Below are 9,967 nucleotides of genomic sequence, written 5' to 3' on the forward strand. Positions count from 1 at the left end.
TGCTGTCCACAATTTCCATGACTGCAACTTGTTACCAAGTGTACCCAGGAATAGCTGACATTTATTTAATGTTCATCCTGGTGTTGACTGTGTACTCACTGAAACATTGTATGCTTACAGAAGACATTTGTTTCCAAGCAGCTTATGCTAAATTGCAGTGATATAAGGAAACACTTATCCAATATTGACATTTACTGACTTCTAGAAGTATACAGCTAGAATACTCATTTTTACCATTGGGAAAGGAGAGAAAGAAAAAAGCATAATGGTTAATCCCTTGCTCCTTCTGTGTGTCAGAAGCTAAAAGTGAATGAAAGTTCATGTTAGATGGAGCGGGGGAGGTGGCTCAGCCTTCCCATGATCCTTAGTTTTATGGCACAGTGGGGGTTCTGAGAGAGGGAGAAAGGCTGAAACACTTCCATGCTTAATAATAGAGCTTTGGCAGGTGACAGGACACAGCATTCCTTGCTTGACTGTGGGGAAAGGATTCTGATGATCTATAAGGTATCTATATTCTTACTTGACATGCACACCTAGCTGGATAAATCCTGGCTTTCCCCTTGGGAAAAGAAAATGACACGCAGTGACACACGCATAGTCCTGTGTCTCACTGCAGTCGACTCTCACAGTATTTCCCTAACTGGAAATAAAATCCCATTCTATCTGGAGTATAGGATGAAGATATTATAATGTGGGCACAGGATATACTGGCTGGCTTTGCCTCTCACTCCCTCTTGAATAGCTGTGATAGGAAACGAAACCTGATGGAACAGACACCCCCAGAGCAGCAGCTCCAGTCAAACTTCACTCCATGAATGCTGGGGTGTCCACTGGCCTGGAGGGAAGACTGGGGTTCTGATCACTCTGCTGCAAGCAATCCCCATTCAAGTCAAGGTGGCTGCGGTGGGAAGCGTTCAAGTGTGCATTCTGGCATGCTCATGATCTTACTGACCTTCTCCCCTGATGAATTAGAATAGCCCTTTTCCCAGGCATAGGATGAGTTCAGTGTCTCTGTTTTTTGACTGACCCCAATAAAAAATGCCTACACTGGTGCTTCACCTAAAAGTCATCTCAGCATCTTACAAGGATACAGACAGTAGCGGAAAAATAATGCTATGCCCATCTAGCCCCCTCACCACTCCCTCATCTATATCAAGGCCCTAAAACCAGTGCTCTTGGTCCTCCTCCTCACTCTCCCATTACGAGCAATTTTCTTTTCCTCATTCATGTTTCCAAAACAGTTTATCTTTTTATCTCCTTGGAAGAAAAGTACTCTGCGAATCAAAGGTATCATTAGTATTGTTATTATTTTGCTATTGAAATCTCTTGAATTCATTCTGGATTATTCATGTGCTTTTTTGGGTCTGCAATACAATGCTGCCTAAGTCATCCCCACTGGGCTGAACAAAAAAAGAAAAATTGCATCTTCAGGCCTAATCTCCTGCTCCACCCCGTCTCCTGCTGGCCCTAGCTTCCACCAACACAGGCACACACCAGGCAGGGCTGCTCCTTGGTACCATGCTGAGTTCACTGCTGCATGTTCCCGAGCCAGATTCTCCTCTTAAACCCAGGAGGGGGGCCCGACGATGTCCTCTTAGAGCAATATGAAGGCTTTGACCCTACCCCACCCTGGTAAGTTTCTTTTTCATCTTCAATAGCTCTGGCTGGCAACTGAGGACTCCCTATGGGGCTGGAGACACTCAACCACCCCCATACCCAACAAACATGTCCCAGTCCCCCACCCAGAATATTTGTTAACGAAGTGGTTCCACACCCTTGGCAGCTGCACATTGACCTTCTGGGACAAAAGAACTGATTCTTCTTCCTCTAGACAAGACGTCATACCACTTGGGGTGCTGGTAGCAGGGAGAATCATACTAACTACTTGCCTCATCTTTTGTTATATGACATTTCTGGGTAAGGGTAAATGCTTCCAGTTTCTGTTCACTCCCAGTTTCCTTTCCTGATGCTTTCTCTGCCTGTACTCCCCATGACCCCCTCCATTCTTTGGCCGCTTCTGATGTGCTCCTGCTATCTTCTGCTACCTGCCATCCCTCCCTCTCCCAAGGGAGCTTCTTGCAAGTTAAAGTCTCTTGCACTGGCTCCTCCCTTTCGATGCCTCTTGTCATTCCATGGTTCCTTTCATCCTGGCCAGCTCTCTTCACTCACTCTGTTTTACCCTCTGTCTGCTAGATGTTCTCCCTTGGAGATTCAGGTCACAAAAACCCTCTGCCCTCTGACAGCCACTGACAGCCCCTTTTGGTGTTTCTAGCCAGTCAGGAGAGCAAGTGGGATACATAGATTCTTCCCAAGAGGACGATGGTACTTTCAATGAATCCTTAGCTCAGCGATGTTATGAACAGGTAAATGCAAGTTTTCACTTTCACCCCAACACATTCAGAGCAGCATGACACCCATGCAAAGCCAACAAGAGATCTGAGTTCAGCAGAATTAGAACCTTCAGGGCCACAAAGTGACGAGGCAGGGCAGGAGGCTCTGAGAATGCCAGAGCAAAATGTCAGTAAGTGGGGAAGAAATCGCCTTTCTTAAGAGCTTCTGAAGTAGAAGACACCAAGTTCATACGCCCGCACCTCCCCCAACTGCCTCAGAACTGGAGATCTGGTGGGAGACAGGGAGCTATGAGTCCTCTAAGACATCACTGCCTCAAAGCTACCTAAGGTGTGTGTGTGTGCAGGCTGCATGGGACGGGGCTTGAAGATTAAGAAGGGCATGAAAGGAAATAGTTGTGGGTGAACTGAAATGATCATGGGAAAAAAAATATAGCAAGTTCTAAGTTTATGGATGACAAGAGAATCGATTCTTTTTCACCCAGGGGCAGAACATGCCTTTTCTCTGCAGGAGGCAAATTGTGCTGTGACATTATCCCTCTCTGTACAAAGCATGACTATCCTGACAGCCAAGGGAAGAGGCATCCCTAGCAAGCGCGAAACCCACAAGCAGCACACACTGGCAGCTCTCCACTCCCTTGTTGGGAGCCGGGCCCAGGGATGTTGGCAGGGGCGGAAGCAGGGGAATGCCATTTAGCCTTACTACTGCCACCTTAAGAAAGACAAGGAGATATTTTATCTCAGTCTACATGAAAAGTCCAAACTTTAAAAGAATAGGGATATAGCATATTACTACCATTAATTATGCATTAATTTCGGTTCTCTCTCTAAAGGCTTATGAAAAAAAAGAAAGGTAAATAAATATTCAACGAATTAGGAGGAAAAGAATGGCTGAAATGGACTTTAAGAATTTACCCGCATTTTTTGTTATTAAAGTCTTTAGAGCACTGCTTGGAGCACTCTCTCTGCATAAGGACTAAGATACCAGGAGCATGAAGCTTGGGAATAGTGATCCCAGAAACTCCAAAATGACATGCAGATTCCCACTGTGAGAGGTGTTGGGCAGCAGATGGCCATGTCACCAAGTGCCAGATAAGGCCCTAAAAAGAACCCTGGACATTTGTTTTCTCTGAGTGAAAGGCCACCCCTGAGCATTTCCTTGGAAAAGCATCCCGGGAGGAAAGGCATGCAGGAGGTAGGGGTCAGGCAGGTGGCTCTGTGGGGGATGCCAGGTGGGGATGCAACCTTGGTCTTCAGTCAGGAGGATCACAATGAAGACCATTTTGAATTATGTGATTATGTGGGCTAGAAATCCTGTGACCTGTTAAAAGTAGATATGCTCTATCCAATAACTTGATGAACGAATGGCATTACGTCAAGGGGGCACAATACATGAAATAAGCCTACATGTGAAGACAAATAGAATCCTCTGGGGAATTCACAATACTCAAGACAATATCCATATTTTAAAAAATGTCCACAGACAAGGAAAAGGCACCCATGTTGTATTTCAATGAAGTGCATAAAACATTTTCCCACTTGACCACTTGACCCTTAATTTCTGTAGTCAGATGCTAGCTAGCCAAGAGACATACAATGTCTAGTAATGCAAGGTATTCTGACTGATTAGGTCCATTTTGGTCTCCTGGTCTTTCTTTAGACCTCATTTGGAGCCCATGGAGTAGGCTTCTACTATTTGGTAGGGTGGGTAGTGTTGGGCAAGCTCAGAACACTCCGGAATAACAAGGCACTATGAACTGCATGATGCTATGGTTCTTCCTAGTGTCCTTGGACTAAAGGTAGATGAAACTGAACATTTAACCTCCACAGGTAAGTATTTAAAGATTCATATGAGGCAATCAAGAAACAGTTCCACACTGAGTAAGGAATAAGCAAAGTAGAAGCATGCTGTAATGATTCAGACAACCAGGGAGGCACTCAGATACCTTAGACTTCTTACACCAATCTATATCAAAATCATGGATCAAGCTTCTAAAAACATAAAAAACTGATTAAACATGAACTGGTCCCACGCAAATGTGTGGGGGAAGCCTGGGGATGGGTGACTGGAAGATCTCCTCCTCCTCTAAGGGATTCTACACACAACTTCCTGAGTGAATTGATAAGAAGCAAAGCAGAGTAGGAGTGAGTGTGTATATGTATGTGTCTGTGTGCCCATAAGCAGGCACGTACACATTCAAGAAAGAGGGTAATCTCACAAAATGGTAACATAACCGAACCTGTCTCTAGACCTGTGTTCCGAGATAGTCCTTATTCATTCAGCCTGAAAACTCTAGGGAAGGCAATTTATCTTCCTGCTGCTGTGGGGAGCCCTTGTGAGAAGCACACAATCATATGAATACATGAGTGTGTGTGTATACACACACTGTCACTATACACACACAGGTATACATATACTCACGGAGGAGGGGCCCTCAGGTTCCATCAGGAGGGTCATAAGGAAAGTTTGAACTGCGTAGATAAGGAGAAAATCTGCAGTGACCACAGTCTTGGTGGGAGAGTCAAGGAAGGAGGCCAGGTTTTTGCTTACATTTGGCCTCTCCCTGACAGGGGAAGAACGGAAGACATGCTGTTTGCTTGCAAAGCCAGCCACCCATGGCGGTGCTCTGCTTTCTCAAAAACTTTTACCCTTCATTTAATCAACAGATGGACATGCTCTGTTGTGGATTTTTCTGAGAGAGTCCTGCCCCTCTAAGAGCTGTGCTGGCTGGCACAAATGCTGCCTCAGATGGCAGAGGTGTGTTGGCATTCCAAAAGAATGGGAAGGAACCCATGTACTCGTCCCCTTCAAACTCAATTCCACAGGTGACTTCTGATGCTTTTGGCTCCATAGGCACTCACAGTCCCTCTCCCGAATTTCCCTCCCCTCCCTCCAGCGCCAGCAGCTCCACAGCTCTCAGTGGCAGGGAGCCCAGAAGTGGCAAACTTCTTTCAGGAAAGTCCACCGGCTTCTCTGCCCCTGCCAGGCTGCAGGAAGGAAATACTCAGCACCAGGGGCGAAATTTCATTTTCTACCCTGAATCCAGTGCTATGTAGGATTCAGAATTCAGCCTTACTCGAGGAGCTTGATGACATTCAATAAAACTCTCCGCAAGCTTTTCCAACCACTGCAAATCACCCCCATGATACATTCTGTAATTGCAGCCCCTCCTGCAACTATGCAAAATGGACACATTCGCTTTACACTCATGCAAGTCAGACCTTATTCAAGCTGAAACATCCACCTAAACAAAGCTCTCCTTCCCTGCCCTCTCCCTCCCCAACCTGGGTCTGAAGGAGAGGAGGTGCCCAGAAGTTCAGAGCGGCACCGCCACCGAGATACTATCTAATTAACAAACCGGGAGCATAAAGATCTCATTTGCATTGGAGAGTTTGAGCTGGATATTGACAAGTGAGAGGAGAAAGTCACTCCCTCCCCTCCCAGACCCCTTCCTTCCAAAGGAAAATAAACAGGACCATTCTGTTGCATTTGCACAGGCAAAGAGGCAATGCCAGGGCATCTCAACCGGGCAACGAGAGACACATCAATCAGCCCGAGTTCCCCGAGCCTGCCGGCTTGCCTGCTTACGGCTTCTCGCGCCCTGACAACCCAGCCGACTTTCCTCCAACTCCAACGGCGCATGGGTCCTACCTTGACTGAAAAGGAAGAAGCAGACGAAGAGCAGATCAAGCTGGAAAGGTTTCATTCCTCAGCGCGGCGAGGGCGAGTCGGCGGGGTAACTTGGGTGTGCAGTTAGTTTCTCTTCCTCGGAGGCTCGCGGTGCTCAGCCTCCGCCGGTCCTCTCGGGTTCGCGCCGACCATCTGTCTGTCTGTCGGTCCCTCCGGTAGCCTCAGTCTCCTTTGTGGCTCTGGGCATCTGCAGCCAGCCGAGACAAATTGCCTGCTTTTAGCCGCCTCGGGAAGCCAGGATCGTCAGCAATGTCCCCACTCGGAGCAGATCCATTCTCTGGCTCTTGGCATCCCAGGCACACGGCTTCCTCCGGCGGGCTCCTCCCACAGCCAGCGAGCGAGCGAGTGGCGAGTGACAGAAGGACTCCTTTCAGCGAAGCTGGGGCGAGGGGAGAGGGAGGGGAGACAGGTCATAATTAAAGAGGAAACACTTGGAGAAAGGAGGTCTATGCAAAACGGACAGTGGGGGGGGGGGGGGGGGACGCTGTGTTCTGTCGTTCTTTTCCCTAAATAGGAGAAATTCAGCTTTTGTCACCATTATTGACCAAGAAGCATCTTGAGCACGGAGCAGAGCTATGACTTTTTGTTCACACGATGTAATGTTGTTTAATGGGAGTGAAGTTAAGGATGACTATATGCATGCATATGAATGAAAATATGCATGCGTTGTCTTTGCCCAGGGACTGGAAACCGGGTTGGCAGGGAACTGGGGGGGGAGGGGGGTTGCATCTTTCCCCAGAAAGGACTTGGCCAATGTGTGCGGCCGAAGGCTCAGAGTTGGAGAAGAGATAAGCATGCTTTGCATTTTGAGACTTTCCTGGGGGGGGGGAGGCAATAAACCCTGACCGTTTGGGTCTTAATTTGCTTTGCACTCCTGGAAAACAAAATGCAGGAACTAGAGGGGGAAAAAGTAGGTGTGTGACACATGCCCATTTATTATTATTATCCTGGCTTGTGTATTTCGTAACAAGTACAGGAGAGCTGCCTGCCACTGCATTTGCAGCCTCTCCTCTAATGAGCGCTCCATCACTCTGAGCGGGTCTTTTCTTCGAGAGGTGCTGTGAGTCCGATTGCGAAGGAGAGGCCAAGGTCACAGCCAACTGACTCCTAAGAACCTTCCGGTCTTTTTACCTGTTGTGAAATCCACACTCAATCAAACTCTGTTTCTTCCAGGATATCAACATGAATTTATCTGGGTCTATTTACTTAACAGACATTTAGGAATTCTTGCCATAAGCAGACCATGGGGGAAATAAAATAACAGGCACCGACCATGCCTTCAGGAACTCATAACCTAATGTGCAAGCAGAATGCACAAGACACACACTCTAAGGATATCACAAAACAACATATAGAAACATGCAGCATTACAGGCAGTGTGGAAAGCGGAGGTAAAGAGAGAGGAGAGGGAAATGACCGAAGTTTTTTCGACGTGTGCCATTCAATATTCAGTTCTAAAATCAGTCCTTATTTCTTCAGTCACTGGACCTTAGGGAGGTGTTTTGGGATACTCCCAGCCTTTCCTCCGCCAGTATCACACACCGTAGGGACTTCGCTGACTACAAAGCACATTCCAACTCCAGGTTTACATGTGTATGTTAACTTTAGAGAATTATCCCTTGGTATTTGTGAACAAGAAAAAAAGAAGCAGAAACACGCAGAAGTGTATGTGCTGGAAGAAGCTGACACCTGGCAGTTGACATCAAAGATCTACAAATTAGTAGGTGCCTGCTTTGTTGACTTTTCTATTCTTAACTTAATAGTTTATTTAACTACATCCCTTAGAGACTGTTAAGCATATCAAAGGGAAATTTGTAAGCAAGCTTTGGGGGAAAAAGTAATGCTGAACAAGAGAAATTAAGAGGACACAAAAGAAGCAGCCCATCAGCTAAATTAACAAGCAAGGTAAAGGAGCGAAGTGTCAGCACAGCCTTAGTCCATTAGCTGGGAATAACAGATTGTGCAAAGAACAGAAGAGGCTGATCAGAAACACATACAGACGATGAATAACAATTTTAAAAAGCATATGCCAAATCACATATTAAGACTGAAAATATGGTATGTATGGTGCTATACTCCTAGTAGTAGCTTTCCATTGGGCCCGCCAAGGGAGGGGGTGGTGGGAGAAATTTCAAATGTCTGGGTACCACTCCAAAGGCCAAGCCTGCAGTGAATAAGATGAATATTAGAATGTAGATTCTTTATCAAATGTAGCAACATTTGAAGTCTTAACTAAAGGTTACAGGTTTATCCTGTAAGCTGTTGCTTAATTTGGATTGCTAATTCCTAAATGGCCTGGGGCCCGGCTTTGCTTAATTCAGCTCCCAAGGGAAATATGACAAAACCAGGGACATGAGGCTAGTGAAGTGTGCAGTACACGGTAGTGAGGCACACGTACAGGCGTGTGCACTCCACACTGACTTTTGGACAGGAGAAAGGGGGAGTGGGAGTTCGAGGCTGGAAGAACCTTATTTCGCTCTCCCACTGGTCCCCAAAGCTGGCCTCATGACCCCCTTACCAGCTCCGGCTTCCCTCCTCCCACGGCTCACTGGGCCTGTCCCCCTCTCGCCCTCCCCCCTCACCACCTCCGCCCCCTTCCCGCAGCCTCCGGTCTTCGGTAGAAAGGAAAAAAGCTTGGATTAAGTGACGAGCCGCCCGCCTTTAAAAGGACCAGGAGGCATCTCAAGCCTGAATGCCGGAAAACCCACGGCAATCTTCGGCAGCCACCACGTGGGGCAGAGAACGCGAGCGGTACCTGCAGGACCCACAGCCGGCTGGGCTCTGGCGCCAGCCCCGACGGCGGCCCCGCCATCTCCGCCTGGCCGGCCCGTGGCCTCACCTCCTCCGGGGGTTCGGTTAACCTCCTGGCGCTGCAAGGTGGCCTGCGCGCAGTTCGCTCGCGAGGAGGGAGGAGGGAGGTGGCGAGGAGAGGACGGCTCCACCTGATGGAGAAGCGCGGAGAGTCCTCAGACCTTGGAGTGAGCTGCGAGGGGGGCGAGGAAGGAGACCGCCGCCCCTGGTCGACACCTCTGCGTCTGGGGGATGGCGCGCGAGGGACGGGGTCTCTGGGTACAGCCGGCGGAGGCAGCAGCCCTAAAGACACAGCAAAAACCCAGCAACTTGGAAAACCTCCCGAATTCCGGTTTCCTGCACATCCAGGCTCCAGGTCTCTTGTGCCCACCGTGCAAGCCGGGGTCCTCACCAGCAGGTGGCATCCTCTCCAGCGTTTCTTCTCAGGCGTGGAACCCGGAGGCCGAGTTCGTCAGTCCCCAGCCTCCCTCCCCAGGCCTTCAGCACCAGCAGCAGTGTTCTTTGGACTCCCACACCCACCCCACACCCACTCCTACCCCAGCAGGCGGGCCGGAGGGGGGAAGCAGAGAGCAATACGGAGGCTGGCTCCTGCAGAGAATGAGGGGTGGTCTCAGAATCTGCTGCCCTTCGGCCAAGAAGTTGCAGAAGGGCAAGATTCCCCCCGACAGCTTCCGAACCCCGCTCTCTGGGCAGCAAGCGGCCACTAGGGTTTTCTGAGATATGGGACAAAGAGAGTGAGGTGCAAGGTTCTGTGTCCTGGTATGGGAATGAGGGGTACTGCTGTTCAGAGCCGTGAGCAGGCTAGCGTTCACATAGACGGCAGACCCGGGTTCATCACCACTTTCTCCTGACCTTCCTCGTGGCCATCAGTACAAGATCTGTAACACTTATTCCTCCATTTGCGCAAAGGGTCTGTTTTGGATACTTAAAGATAAGTGTAATGAATACCAGAATTTTTGTTCTTGAAAAGTTTGTCTTCTAGTTGGGGAGAGGTATACACAGGTGCACACACGCGCACACACACACACACACACACACACACACTCACACACACACACACAATTAAGCCAACTCACTGGCGGCCCAATGAGAGAAATTTCCCTGGAGGTCATCTGCT

The 9,967-nt window shown here is 48.6% G+C and overlaps 1 pseudogene; it reads left to right on the plus strand.

Moving 5' to 3' along the window:
• Positions 1 to 8,984: 8,984 nt before the first annotated feature.
• Positions 8,985 to 9,701, plus strand: LOC103256013 (annotated as a pseudogene).
• The last annotated feature ends 266 nt before the right edge of the window (positions 9,702 to 9,967 follow it).

This window comes from Carlito syrichta, unplaced genomic scaffold, assembly GCF_000164805.1.
Source record: "Carlito syrichta isolate Samal-C Ts95f unplaced genomic scaffold, Tarsius_syrichta-2.0.1 Scaffold288840, whole genome shotgun sequence".
NCBI classification, from domain to species: Eukaryota; Metazoa; Chordata; class Mammalia; order Primates; family Tarsiidae; genus Carlito; species Carlito syrichta.